The sequence below is a fragment of the Leguminivora glycinivorella genome, chromosome 14 (assembly GCF_023078275.1).
Source record: "Leguminivora glycinivorella isolate SPB_JAAS2020 chromosome 14, LegGlyc_1.1, whole genome shotgun sequence".
Taxonomy (NCBI): Eukaryota; Metazoa; Arthropoda; class Insecta; order Lepidoptera; family Tortricidae; genus Leguminivora; species Leguminivora glycinivorella.
In genome coordinates this window covers 22,185,929-22,202,066 of record NC_062984.1, presented here as the reverse complement: position 1 = coordinate 22,202,066, position 16,138 = coordinate 22,185,929, and the positions used below count along the sequence as shown (strand labels likewise).

General features: G+C 37.9%; 1 protein-coding gene across 5 annotated transcripts in view; it reads right to left on the bottom strand.

The window, feature by feature from the left end:
• The window catches only part of LOC125233398 (G protein-activated inward rectifier potassium channel 3-like), an 84,218-nt gene extending 68,080 nt beyond the window's left edge, over positions 1-16,138 (bottom strand). Inside the window, exon 1 of one of the 5 annotated variants that reach the window (XM_048139397.1) lies at positions 15,690-16,138. The gene's annotated coding sequence lies outside the window, so the exon portion shown is untranslated. The remainder of the gene's footprint in view (positions 1-15,689) is intronic. The other 4 variants (XM_048139400.1, XM_048139396.1, XM_048139398.1 and 1 more) reach the window with 4 other exon arrangements.

Sequence of the window (16,138 nt, the reverse complement as noted above, 5' to 3'; positions counted from 1 at the left end):
GGGCAGCGGGAGTGGCCATACTGTACAATAGTACTCTTTATTATACTGCCGGTAGCCGCAAGGTTGGGTGGGTTAAGATTTTTTTACTCGAGGACAGGGCAAGTATCATGTAAATCATGTTTCCCTATAAATGTCCAAATTCTCGAATCTGGCCGATTGGAGCGCTTGTAATCTATCTATTTATATATAAAATATGATTGTAGGTAAGTACCCGTATCAGTTGATTACGTCAAAGCCCGTCACCCCACCCGGCGCCACTCACTCGCAGCTAATCGCAAACACATTTGCGATAAACTTTATACCTTTTCAACGATTCTATAGTTTTTTACACTCATTGAGATTGAATGATGTAATTCGCAATTTTATGTATAATCATGGTATAAATAACTTAAAACAGGAGATTTATTATACATATAGATAGACGACAAGACGACAAAATGACTACAGGTACAGAAACTAACCAGGCGGTACTTGGATCTAAATAATTATTATGAAAAATCACTCAGTTTTGAGGGTTTTGATAAGACAACGACGATCGTTTGCACAATCAAACAAAACGCCAGTTTCACAAGATGACTGTTAATTATGTACTTTACTATAGTGCGTTGTATAATTGTCATTTTGGGTTCCTGATATCATGTGTGCGGTGTGCGTCTAGTAATTTCCTGTACGGTTTGTTGGTAATTCTGTCTGTTCTTACTGCCTCATCTTAGTCCTCACGACACAGGCTTGACCTAGTGTGAAGACTACTGTTAAACTAAGTAATATATTGTAATGTATGTACCCAAACCCACTTATGTAAATCTTGCTTGCTCCAATTGTCAATAAAGAAAAGAAATTTTTTGTATTTGTATTTTGGTTAATTTTTCCTCCTCTTATTATTTAGAGCCAATTACCGCTTTTTATGATTTGATCGTGTTGTATATAAACCTACTTAAGGTATGGACCTATGTACTTATATAACCTATATTTATATATTTGTGTTCATGAAGTCACAGACAACATATGTGATCGTAGTGTTGGTAAACAAGTTTCCACGTGGCTAGTCTTTATGTGGTCGACCAATCGCATCAAGATCGCATTGAATTGCCTTCTTCTAGTAGTTCTAGTGCGTAGTATGTATAAAATCTAAATCGTAACATTTCTGCAAGACGCAAAAAGCCAGAGTTCTAAAGATCCTCGGCGTATTTTCTCTGGCCGAGCAAATCCTGAAGAAAGTCCAGGGTACGTAGCCGAATGGCACAAACACAAACGCTCATGAAACGAAACGCTCGTAGATATTTATCTCGAGCCAGACTACCTTTCGCGGCGTTTCGTTTTCGTTTCGCGTCGCAGAAATGCCATTCGGCTACGGAACAGGTCAGACTTTAACCGGCGAGCGTGTAATCGTGTATGAGCTATTATGCTATGTTATGAAAGTGCAAGAAGCGAAAGAGGTATGTCAGGAACGTATAGTAGAGCGGCGAGAGGGTCTCGGAAAAAGTTGATGTGACTGGAGAGTATACTGCTGACAAGTGGTATCGTTGTGATCGGTAGACTTTACTGAGTACGAAATAATGACTTGTCGCATTCTCAGACTGTGGTTAACTATGACGTCACAAAAAGATCGCGGTCCCGGGTTTCAATTTTTTGCCAATTTGTCTAGAACCCCTTATCCAATTTTGAAAAATGAGGTGTCGATTGAAAGCGTATAACATGCTGATTAAGATTTCTTATAAGTGAAAAGTATAGGTTTGTTAGTTATTTTTTAATTAACAATAATGCAAAAAATACTTTTTTTTACTCTCTTTTTTGATTTTTGTGACTCAAAAAAGCAATGAAAACGGCCACTTAGCTAAAAAATATGTTTTTATGAATCATTTAACTACATTATTAAGCTATCTGTTGCTTTTGAAATTTCTACGATCGGATAATAAATAAGCAAACTACAAGCACATACCTGTAGGCGGGGAGTACCGCTTGACGCGCGTTCCCATACATTCGGCGTCTACCAAATTACACCTCGCACAAAATTCGTTTCAAGCAGATATACCTCTAATCTTATTCATTGTAACCTATCAATATTGGTATCATTTGAAAGTACAATTAAAGTACTTTAAGAAACAATGTCAATCATTTTCTTAAAATCAATAATCACCAGTCTGCGGTGGTTACAAAGGAAAAAAGTGGGTATGTAATTTGACTGGTTTCCTAGATTTGATACCCTAGACGAGTTTAAAAGGGGAGGTAAAGGTGACATATGGGTTGTTCTCTGGCCTAAAAGCTACACAGAGGGCCAGGGGAGAAAAAACTAGGGTTTAAGTTTAGTTTTAAGTTATTTTTTCTTTTATTTGTTGATTTTATTGTGTTTAATTTTTTTTGTAATTTTATCAAGGATACACGTTGGTTTCTTTTGCTGAAAATTCACTTTTTTATGAGAAATGTGATGAATTTCATGGCATTTTCCGATAGAGACTAAAATTCACTTTCAAATAAGGCCACATATACATACTTTTACTTATATAATATTAAGGGTAATACCAAATAAATACCGTTTGAACTCAAACGACTTAGAGGTGCGGTTTTTTGACAAAGTAGGTATTAAAAAGTAATCTTAAAATCAAAACGATTAGACTTCGGTCGTTATACACATTAAATCACTAAAATGAAGTTATAATGTTTTAGTAATTATAATCATTACTTTTAGCCACTTTTCTCAGAACATAATTATTCGACAGAAGTCAAGATAACAATAATGCGTTATAAATATGAAATAGTTGTTGGGGTACACTTGTTAAGTACATGCAGCTCCTGCAAATACACTCAGTGTCAAAAAAATCACACATCTCAATCGTTTGCGTTGAAGCAGTATTGACCACATATTAGAGAGCAGGGCGCGCAGGGCACCTCGTAAGACTATGTGTGGCACTGAGGAACCAGTGAAGTCAGGTCTATGGATTGCTACACTGCTGTCCCGCTTGCACTACTCCGCCGGGGCTATTACCCTATATATTATAAGTAAAAGTATGACTATGTGGCCCTATTTGAAAGTTAATTTTAGTCTCTATCGGAAAATGCCATGAAATTCATCGATTTTCTCATAAAAAAGGGCATTTTCACAAAAAGAAACCAGCGTGTATTCTTGATAAAATTACAAAAAAATTAAACACAATATTATCAACAAATAAAAGAAAAAATAACTTAAAACTAAACTTAAACCCTAGTTTTTCTTCCCCTGGCCCTCTGTGTAGCTTTCAGGCCAGAGAACAACCCATATGTCACCTTTACCTCCCCTTTTAAACTCGTCTAGGGTATCAAACCTAGGGAACCAGTCAAATTACATCCCCGCTTTTTTTCTTTGTAACCACCGTAGACTGGCGATTATTGATTTTAAGAAAACGGTTGATATTGTTTCTTAAAGGGCTTTAATTGTACTTTCAAATGATACCAATATTGATAGGTTACGATGAATAAGATTAGAGGTATATCTGCTTGAAACGAATTTTGCGCGAGGTGTAATTTGGTAGACGCCGAATGTATGGGAACGCGTATCAAGCGGTACTCCCCGCCTACAGGTATGTGCTTGTAGTTTGCTTATTTATTATCCGATCGTAGAAATTTTAAAAGAAACAGATAGCATAATAATGTAGCTAAATGATTTATATAACATATTTTTTAGCTAAGTGGCCGTTTTCATTGCCTTTTTGAGTGACAAAAATAAAAAAAAAGAGTAAAAAAAAAGTATTTTTTGCATTATTGTTAATTAAAAATTAACTAACAAAACTATACTTTTCACTTATAAGAAATCTTAATCAGCATGTTATACGCTTTCAATCGACACCTCATTTTTCAAAATTGGATAAGGGGTTCTAGAGCTAGACAAATTGGCAAAAAATTGAAACCCGGGACCGCGATCTTTGTGACGTCATAGTTAACCCCCCCACAGTCTGAGAATGCGACAAGTCATTATTTCGTACTCAGTAAAGTCTACCGATCACAACGATAGCACTTGTCAGCAGTATACTCTCCAGTCACATCAACTTTAAAACTAGACGACTTTTTTCAATTCCGCCGCCTTACTAGTAGTGGAAACCCGAGGTTTCTCCTACAGGAAACAGGCTGAGTGAAGTGACTGTATGTATGTATGAAGTTATCAGATTTAATACGAACATTCCCTGGAACAGTCCCTGTTACACATGTAAATGTTATAAAGATGCCAAAAAGATAGAAAGCATTGGAGTCTCCCACAATCTATCGACGCGGAGTTGACTTTCGCCGATCAAAAATCGTTCGTTTAGTATGAACATGCGTTCAGCGACGAGCGTAAGCGTCTTCATACCAACGAGCGTATTTTGGTCGGCTAGAGCCGATTCTGTGTCGATAGGTTTGGGGAAACCCTACCATGCCCTACGTGCGAATGAAAAGTCCCATCGCTGTGTCTCGCTCCAATGTACGGCCGCCGCTCACCGCTGTCGCGCTTAGACCAATGTCGTGGCTGAGCCGTTAGTCTTGGATACTTGAATAGGTAAGATGGAATGTAGTCGCACTTTGTTGACGGCACAGCATCTTTGTTGCTGGGTAGTTTATTAATCATATACAACTTCCGTACAAAACAGATAAGCAAACTAACTGTGCTTACAAATTACCATTATTCGCTCATTTTACTGGCATATTTTATTACTTAGATCATCAGGAAATGGTTTAAAGTCCGAAGTATTGACGACGATTAAATAGCTAGGATTTTGTAGACCTATGAGAGAGAGTCAATTTCGCCTCACATAGTGTTAAGTGTTATATCTCAAACGGCTTGAAACCGCACTGTAATTCGTTCTGTATTTTTCGAGTTTATCGCGAACATACGCACAAAAAAACAATCAAACACATTTTACTTTTGTTTTAGGTGTTAGTTAAGTGTTGTAAACATGTAGGTATAAGTTGCAGTTGGGTTGAGGTCCGTCTGTGCTGGCCTAGTCTTAGGCCTGAGTGGACGCTTGGAGCGGAGCATGCAGCGTGGCGGGCGAGAGTGCGTCCACCCCATGCTGCGTCGACTCAGTACACTTGTATGAGCTCATATTGTTTGACTTGCACGCCGCATGCCCCGCCCCGCTGCGCGCCCGATGTGAGTAGGCACTAGGCACTCCTCAGACCAGGGAATCGATTTTTGAATTTCCAACGCACGAATTCGCCGTTCGAAAGTCTATGGAAAACGACGTAACGGCTCAGCCACGACATTGGTCTAAGCGCGACAGCGGTAAGCGGCAGCCATACGTGCGAATGAAAAATCCCATCGCTGTGTCTCGCTCCAATGTATGGCCGCCGCTCACCGCTGTCACGCTTAGACCAATGTCGTGGCTGAGCCGTAATGCTATTTTTGAAAAAGGACGGCTAGTAATTTTATAACCAGTGGTAATGACGACTCGTTTTCGATTCTGCTAGTAGAATTTAAATCGCTAGTAGTGGAGATATTATTGAACGAATTTCACGAAATCGAATGGCCGAGATTCAAACATCGGCCTCCAGGCCGCATGAAACAAATGTTTTGTCACAATGGTGACGTAGATCACATACTGAGCTCGAACAACTGAGGTGACCATTGACGCCATTTATTTACTCGTCTATTTAATTACCGCTAACAATTTCCTGGTATATTACATACATTTTAATCATACGTGAATGCCTAGGCGCTATTATAAATATTCAATAGAATAAAATAATAAAATTCTAATAAATTATACTTAATTACACAAAGACTAAAACGTCGTACGATACATGCGAAAAGGAAATTCGTAACACGTGTCGTTTTAAAACACTCTTCTTTTAATTTATCACCACTCGTTTCGAACTTCCTTTATTCCGCATTTGTATCGTAATGTACTATTTAGTAGGTATACGAGTAAGAAATCTTATCGCAAGTACGATTGGGACTTGAGACGATCGTTTTTCATTTTAATGAGTTGTAACTCATCGCAAGAGACATTGCATGTCGTCTACTAGGTCTAGGCCTTTAATGTAGGTCATTTGACTACGTATTTAAGCAAAGCAACAATAAAAATAATAAAAACTTTTTACAAAAAAATACACCCGACTTCAAAAAGAACAATTATCATCAAGAGGAACACTTATCATCAAGAGGTTCACTTTATGAAAGTGCTAGTTTTCGAGAGAAACTACTCGAGCTACTTAAGAAAACACCATACATGTGCCTTTAAAAATTGAGGAGTTCCCTCAATTTTTCATGGATTCCATCATCAGAACAGCTTCAGATTAATATGGGACCACCTTGGAGGTAGCTCCTTCCAAACAAAAAAAGAATTATGAAATCGGACCACGGGTCTCGGAGTAATCAGGTAACATACATAAAATTAACCCGAATATATAACCTCCTTCTTCTTTATTTTCAGTAAAGAAGTCGGTTAAAAAGTAAAATATTACAACCATTCTTTTATATAATATATATGTGTAATTGTGTAAGTAGTTGCAGGTGATTTCGAGTACCCTAATCTTATTTTTTTTTCTTTAAGGCTCTTTTAAACGACGGGAACTCGCACGCGATAGTCATCAAATCTCACACCAAGTATATATGTAGACGATCAACCAAATCATGGCACTAAAAACGCGAAATTCAAATTTTCTATGACAATTAAACCTTTGCACGTGCATTTTCAATCAATTTTTAAGTGTTATGGTATGGCTGGTCAATGATTCCGCCAATGTCACAAAAAATAGCCGTAAGCCCTACATTTTCAAATTTGCCGCCTTTTTAGTGCCATGATTTGGTTGACCTTATATGAGTAGTTTTGAAGTAAAAATTTAAATATTTACTGTTGACTGTACCATGTCGCGTGCGGACATCCATACATAATAAATGCATATCATTGCATAATCGGAATAAATCTCATTCGGTTCATAGAATTATTAGCGCCGCCGTCTGGTATGAGGTAACTGATTTATTAAGTGTGGCCTATTTGAGTAGCAAGAATCTCTTCTTCTTTGTCGTATCCTCATGGCTGAGACACGTGACGAATGTGGACACTCTTCACCAGTTGTCTCCACGCCACTCGATCCTGGGCCTGCAATGTGGTCTTTGTCACAGACGTTATTCTATCTGCCCAAAGTGTGCCCATGCTTCCACTTCTTCGCTTCCTTGTCATGCGTCCCGTGATTGCAAGAATACAATTCATAAAGTCAATTCATTCCTAAAGTGGATACGCACTTTTGTACCTCGACGTACTATTAATAGGGAGCATATTGTTTCCATGCGTCAACCATAATGTAACGAGCATGAGAATATAGTTCACACCACACAACGGATGTTCTTACAATGCCGTATTTTTGGGCCCAAATTACCATAATCACGTTGATTGTGCTGGCTGCCGGTATTTGTGATTCCAATCCGATTCAATATAGAATTATAATATAAGAAATGTCACACGTATCTGACAGGCATTACTTAATATTGTCGATTCATAATAAAGTTCACATAATTCAAGTTTATTGAAAATGGATCATTAGGTAAGTAATGAAACAAATGTTTTGTCACAATGGTGACGTAGATCTCATACTGAGCTCGAACAACTGAGGTGACCATTGACGCCATTTATTTACTCGTCTATTTAATTACCGCTAACAATTTCCTGGTATATTACATACATTTTAATCATACGTGAATACCTAGGCGCTATTATAAATATTCAATAGAATAAAATAATAAAATTCTAATAAATTATACTTAAGTACACAAAGACTAAAACGTCGTACGATACATGCGAAAAGGAAATTCGTAACTAGTGTCGTTTTAAAACACTCTTCTTTTAATTTATCACCACTCGTTTCGAACTTCCTTTATTCCGCATTTGTATCGTAATGTACTATTTAGTAGGTATACGAGTAAGAAATCTTATCGCGAGTACGATTGGGACTTGAGACGATCGTTTTTCATTTTAATGAGTTGTAACTCATCGCAAGAGACATTGCATGTCGTCTACTAGGTCTAGGCCTTTAATATAGGTCATTTGACTACGTATTTAAGCAAAGCAACAATAAAAATAATAAAAACTTTTTACAAAAAAATACATCCGACTTCAAAAAGAACAATTATCATCAAGAGGAACACTTATCATCAAGAGGTTCACTTTATGAAAGTGCTAGTTTTCGAGAGAAACTACTCGAGCTACTTAAGAAAACACCATACATGTGCCTTTAAAAATTGAGGAGTTCCCTCAATTTTTCATGGATTCCATCATCAGAACAGCTTCAGATTAATATGGGACCACCTTGGAGTAGCTCCTTCCAAACAAAAAAAGAATTATGAAATCGGACCACGGGTCTCGGAGTAATCAGGTAACATACGTAAAATTAACCCGAATATATAACCTCCTTCTTCTTTATTTTCAGTAAAGAAGTCGGTTAAAAAGTAAAATATTACAACCATTCTTTTAAATAATATATATGTGTAATTGTGTAAGTAGTTGCAGGTGATTTCGAGTACCCTAATCTTATTTTTTTTCTTTAAGGCTCTTTTAAACGACGGGAACTCGCACGCGATAGTCATCAAATCTCACACCAAGTATATAGACGATCAACCAAATCATGGCACTAAAAAACGCGAAATTCAAATTTTCTATGACAATTAAACCTTTGCACGTGCATTTTCAATCAATTTTTAAGTGTTATGGTATGGCTGGTTAATGATTCCGCCAATGTCACAAAAAATAGCCGTAAGCCCTACATTTTCAAATTTGCCGCCTTTCTAGTGCCATGATTTGGTTGACCTTATATGAGTAGTTTTGAAGTAAAAATTTAAATATTTACTGTTGACTGTACCATGTCGCGTGCGGACATCCATACATAATAAATGCATATCATTGCATAATCGGAATAAATCTCATTCGATTCATAGAATTAATTATTAGCGCCGCCGTCTGGTATGAGGTAACTGATTTATTAAGTGTGGCCTATTTGAGTAGCAAGAATCTCTTCTTCTTTGTCGTATCCTCATGGCTGAGACACGTGACGAATGTGGACACTCTTCACCAGTTGTCTCCACGCCACTCGATCCTGGGCCTGCAATGTGGTCTTTGTCACAGACGTTATTCTATCTGCCCAAAGTGTGCCCATGCTTCCACTTCTTCGCTTCCTTGTCATGCGTCCCGTGATTGCAAGAATACAATTCATAAAGTCAATTCATTCCTAAAGTGGATACGCACTTTTGTACCTCGACGTACTATTAATAGGGAGCATATTGTTTCCATGCGTCAACCATAATGTAACGAGCTTGAGAATATAGTTCACACCACACAACGGATGTTCTTACAATGCCGTATTTTTGGGCCCAAATTACCATAATCACGTTGATTGTGCTGGCTGCCGGTATTTGTGATTCCAATCCGATTCAATATAGAATTATAATATAAGAAATGTCACACGTATCTGACAGGCATTACTTAATATTGTCGATTCATAGTAAAGTTCACATAATTCAAGTTTATTGAAAATGGATCATTAGGTAAGCACATACTTACTTCGGCGAGCTCTTATGAATCGTATGTTACATGTCGATATTGATATGGATAGGCGAGGCCACCTGCGTAATATCTTCCTGATATACAGGCATGGTACCTATTTCTCATATATGAAACACCGAAGTTGCTAGAAAAATTACGATGTCTGATCATAATATATGAGTGAAAACATTCTCCAAAAGAGGAAATTGACAAATTAGGCTGTTCATTGATCGAAAATCTGTGCACAGTGTTAGGCACAAATTATTTGTGTTTCCATTTTCCAACAGTCAAACCAAAATGTTTTTTTAAAGTATTTGATACTGTAGTCTAGGCATTATGAAGTAAGCCGTACAATGTATTTGTGTGTATGACTACAATAGTAGGCGGACGCCAAATGTGAACGGAACTGTAAATTATTCAGCGTCCTTTTGACACTAATAGGTTTAAGGAGACACATTAATTTAAACATTATGAAATTCCATGCGGTGACTAATACCTATATAAAATGATTATTACGATGCAAGTGTAACATTATTAAATCCCCAAGTCCCCACGATTTCATATTCATTCCATATTAGCAAATCGTTTTGACAGTTCTTAAAATAAAGCTGATTTGAAATTCATAATTTGTTACTTTTACTGAATACTTAGAATGGGTCTTTTTTAACAATGAGTTCACCTACGTCGACATTTCAAGGTAAGATTGTACCATCTCGCTGACACCAGTCGTGTCAATCTTCACACGTTTATAGTTTATACAAACAATAGGCAACCAGATAATAAATAGCGACTAAATTGGTGGCAACACTAACAGACTTGTTACGTGGTCCTATTAACTCGGGGTCAAATGGGGCCGACATCAGTCCAACTATTACAATAAATAAAACAATTGAGTAATCATTAGTATCATTACAGATGAAGATAATTAAAAATACTTAGTGACATGTGATATTTTTGACATAAACTGCTGATAGCTAGGTTTATCCGTAGGCAAGGCATCTTTTTTTATGATGTAGGCAGCAAACGAGCAGGCGATTCGCCTGACGGGATGCAGTTATCGCCGCCCATGGACATAAAGCAACATCAGGGGAGTCACTCATGCGTTGGCGACCTTTTGAAAACCTTCTTGAAGCACCCCATCGCCCAATATCATAGCGCAAGGAAAACACCTCAGAAGGTAGCTCAATCCACAACTTATACGTTCTGGGCAAAAACGAGCGAGACCCCTGTTTGTTCTTGGTTTGCCACGTCTCCAGAAAGTGAGGATGAACTTTGTTTGTTTGGCGGGAGGTGCAGTGATAAAAGCGCGACGGTGGCACCAAGTCAATCAGAACATTCCCCTTCTTTTAGTTGGGATTTGATACTGAATTTGTCTAATCTGATGAATAGACACCCATCTCTTGTTTAACGGTTACAAAATGGTCGTTACTTCTGAAGCGTCGTTGTTTCATTCGCTACTTTTGATGCTAACTGTACGTAAAAGGCAAATTCAAATTGAATTAGTTCATTACCCGACTTATTGTTACCATATGTCCCTCCCAAGTTCAATGACTCCTATATTTTTGGCCAAGAACAAAATAACCCCGTTTAAAGAAGACCGATTAAAATGCTTTAGGAAAATTTGTAACCGTCGATGTCCATGGGCAGCAGTGATCACTTACCATCAGGCGATCTGTCTGCTCGTCTGCCTCTTATCTCGTAAAAAATATTTATGGCACCATATTTGTTGCCAGGAGAAATACGTAGGTATAGTATTCGTACCTACTTATTTCTGTTATTACATACATTTGTTTTGGTATTGTACGCCAATAGTACTGATTAAATCAATTTGACCTTATTGAGGTTAAGCATTCGATTCACTCGGCCATTTTAAAAACATGGTAAGAAACGAGATTCTTAACCGATTTTAACGAACATGTTTTGGAAGTGTTGCTAAATTCGGAGAACGATTGGATAATTCTGAATCAGCACAAAAACTTTAAACTAGGTAAGTCACTGAATAGTTATCTATTTATATCTAAGCTGCCAAACATGACTGTATAACTATATCATTGACTTATTTAAGACTTCGTAAAGACGTGCTTCGACAGTACACTAGTGGTATGTTTGAGTTTTAGATAATGCTTTTCGGCCTTACGAACGCCTTTTGTATTGTAGCATTTTCTCTTTGTACAAAAAAGCTTAAACAGATGCGCGTTATGCGAACTCATCGACTAATCGCGAACGTAGCATTCCATCAAAACAAAAACGTTCACCGTTCCTTATCCTCATTTGTATGATCTTTGGTATGATATTAATGACCCTCGGCCAGACGCCGGATGAGTCAGAGGTCCAAAATCTTAAGAAACACCCACCGTTGGGTAACCGTTTTTATACCTCAGACGTGACGCAAAAACGTGACCAACTACAGGTTAATTTTAATTGTTAACGTAACCCAAATAACTGCATAGTCATGTCTACGTAAATAATACCTGTGTAAAAAAAGTATGAAAACTATAATGAATTTATAATACATCCCGACCGACGTTTCGAACTCTTTACAGCGTTCGTGGTCAACGGGTGACGCGATATAATCCGTTTTCATAGTTTTATTTCATGAGTAACTATCGTGAAAACTGAAGAATGTAATACGCATGTTTTTCATCATAGGTATTTCAATATAATTAGTACTACTTAAGTAACAAAAATACTTAGTTTAAAGTTTTAATAATGTACATATTTATGCAAAAAATTGTGCTTTGGGTTTCGGCTATGTTAATGGCAAGAAAGACTGGAAAGTGTGGGACTGAAAATCAGCAGAACCAAAACTGAACAGATGTTCTGCGATTTCGGTGGTCTATCCAGTTTTTCCCCTATTGCCTTAGATGGTGTATACCTACCAGTCTGCTCCGACTTCCGGTACCTTGGGTCATTATTCCAAAATGACGGAAGCATCGACCGTGACGTGAAAAATAGAATAAATGCGGGATGGATGAAATGGCGACAGGTCTCAGGAACAACATGCGATCGACGGATGCCCCTTAAACTTAAGGGGAAAATCTATAAGACGATTGTAAGGCCTGTTGTATTGTATGGATCTGAATGCTGGGCGACAAAGGTGGAGGATGAAAGGAGAGTGCACGTAGCGGAAATGAGAATGTTGAGATGGATGTGTGGAGTGACCAGAATGGATCGGATCAGGAATGAGTATATTAGGGGAAGTTTGAAAGTTGCGCCTATAACGGAAAAGATGAGGAGTGGCAGGTTGACGTGGTACGGTCATGTAATGAGGAGGGATGAGTGTCATATAGGCAAAAGAATGTTGGAGATGAATGTTGATGGATGGAGAGGGAGGGGTAAACCCAAACAACGATGGATGGATTGTGTGAAAGAGGACATGAGAAAGAAAGATGTGAGTGTTGAGATGACGAAAGATAGGGGAGAATGGAAGAGGAAGACATGTTGTACCGACCCCACATAACGTGGGATAAGGGTAGGAGGAAGAAGAAGAAGAGTTAACATTATGAGAAAACACGAATCGGGCAATGTTCCTAATCTTTTTTTTTTAGTATGGATAGGTAGACGTTTGACCACGATCACACCTGATGGTAAGTGATGATGCGGTCAAGGGTGGAGCACGCTTACCTATGAGATACCTATTTACTCTTGCTTAATCCTAATCATATATAATACGATACCGAATATGCTAATGAACGGATATTTACTATTTTTGTTACAAACAATATGTTTAATTTTGACGTTAGCATTCTCCATAATTTAACATAACATCATAAATATTTATTACTTTAACAAAGTAACTATATTTTCAGTACAGATGGTGCTTTTTTTACGCACTAGTGCGAGAAGTGGTTCATTATATGTCAGTTCGAAACTTCGGAGGGCCATCTGTACTGAAAAACGTCGTACGATACACGTGCGAAAAGAAAATTCGTAACTCGTGTCGATTTAAAACACTCCCTTCGGTCGTGTTTTAATTTATGGCCGCTCATTTCGAACTTCCTTTTTTACGCACTTGTATCGTAATGTACTATTATATTCTACTAGTTCTGTACTCGTACTGTCAAAACACGCGAACTCTGCACCCATTTTAATAGCATATACTGTGCAATTATTTTTTCACCACACCAACTGGTAAAGGCTTTCTTTGCTATTCGAAAACAGATAGCAAAATTGCATTTTATCCATAAGGGGCAAAGTAATTTCATACAAATTTTAGCTAGATTTTACCTATAAATGATGATTTTGAATCATAAATATTGAATAAATTGATGGATTTCATATATTTTGATGTTTTATAGTCAGTATTTTGTTCGTGTTGGTGTGGTGAAAAATTTTGTGTTTCACTCGGTGGCAAAGTTTGTTTAACCTTCGTGCCTTGATACCCTCGCAACGCTCAAGATTCCACTTTTTGAACCACTCGCTACGCTCGCGGTTCAATATTGGAATCTTTTGCTTGCTCGGATATCAATATTGGCACGTGCGGTTAAACAACTACTTTGCCCCCTTGTAAAACAAATAACTATTAAACATCACCATTTCATTAAGATTTTACTTATATAATTATGTAATATAAAACGTGAACGCTTGCAATGTCTGTGCTAAATCGCTGCAGAGTTACCCTAGCCTGAGCCTATCAGCCCACTACAACCGTCAAGGATACATCCTGGTTGTGAAATCACTTCACTACATAGTATAAAACAAAGTCGCTTTCTCTGTCCCTATGTCCCTATGTATGCTTAAATCTTTAAAACTACGCAACGGATTTTGATGCGGTTTTTTGTTAATAGATAGAGTGATTCTAGGGGAAGGTTTACATGTAGGTATAGTACCCGTGCGAAGCCGGGGCGGGTTGCTAGTAGAAAATAATAATAACCTATGTTCAAACTTGAGGAAAATTTCAATACGATCCGACGCGTGTCGATCAAACAAAACAAGGTTATTTTATTGACTGATTCTCAGTTGGACGCCTGAACTCATTTTATTAAAATAGATACATACTACATAGGTTGGCTAAATGTCCAGTCAACCAGTTTGAATCCTACTGTAGAACCTTTTCACAGTCAACGTCATAAGTGACTTATATGGCTAATAATGCACGGTGTCAATAAGACAGGGTTCTACCTCTAGTCAGCACATCTCCGACACTGGCGATCAAATGTATGAAAGAGGCGCGTTCCTAGCACACATTCTAAGCTCGTGTAGGTAAACGCGTACTTTGCTTGTATGAGTGAGATATGACAGGTCGACTGGTCACGTTTTTGACAGGCGGTAACTATGAGGTAACCGAGAGGGGGTGGGCGCCACTTTCAGCGGGGAGCGGGAGTGGCCATACTGTACGATAGTACTCTTTATTATACTGTAGTTCTAGAGTGGCCTGATTCAAATTCGTTGACCGTACCTATTATATCTAAGTCCATATGCATTAATATAGGTATGTACTGTAAGAGGTTTCACATACGGAATGAAACCTTTTACAGCATTTTGATGTTTGCTGACTGGCAGTCCCCGATTTGAATTTGGAATAATAGAAAAACGTCAAGGAGAACGAACACATGACGGGGCATTCAGATAGAAGCAGCGATTGAGAGTGATAATTGCTTGTTATTTAGCTCCTTAAAAAAATAAAAAAGATATTGAGTCAAAGTGTGGTTTAAATGTATGGATGCCCTTCACCAATAGGCCGTCTCTCTTACAGTACTTATAGATGTGTAAGTCTAGTCGCCATCATATCGGAGCGGACTAAGTGTTCACAAATATGGAAACACGCATATCGCGTTGGTAATAGAGGCTTGTTCCGATATTTGTGAACGCCCGCTCTTATGTATCTGATGGCTACTGTACATGTGTACTGTTGAAATAGATAGTTCGAGTATGTCTTATTATTAACTAGCTTTTGCTAACTAGAAAATTGCGGCATACAAACTTCCACCCCCCCCCCCCCATTTAAGGGAAGTGGAGGGTTAGGCTCTTAGGGCTCTGTTTTGCCGTGAAAGACGGACAAACAAACAGACACACACACTTTCCCATTTATAATATTAAATATGTATTAATTTCAGAGGTATATTAATGTGAACTTGAATATGTTTTATATATGTACTTATAGTCGAGTAGGCATGCATGGTTTTGATACGTACTCCCTAATAAGGTTAAGTAGGTAATGTAAATATAACCTAAATAAGATAACAAACGATAACGGAGATTACTCACCTTCATATATGGACCTATCATAAAGAAATATTATCGAACGCTTCGCGAAATTTAATTTCACGAAACTGGAATACAACCAAAAGGTTAAAGTTATGCACTGGGTACAAAGTTTCACAGCAATGTACTATCACAGATTTTTACACGCGAAAACGGCACTTAAAACAAATGTCAGTAACACCAATTCACAATTTAGCACATGTTTTGAAAAAAAAATACTGAATACGCGACTTTGATTAAAAACTTTTCTATTTCTTTTTAGGCATTGTACCGCGGAACGATCGAAAGGAACTTGCTTTGAATTTAGAACACGCGCTTTTTAAAATCGCGCGGGAATTCTGGCTTGCGCGCGACGCGTGCCGTGTGTCGGCTGAATGGCAACTGGCTGTAGGCAGCGATCTCCTTCGCTTGTATATTCGCGGCCGTTAAAAAATAAACTACGAGAATGATGA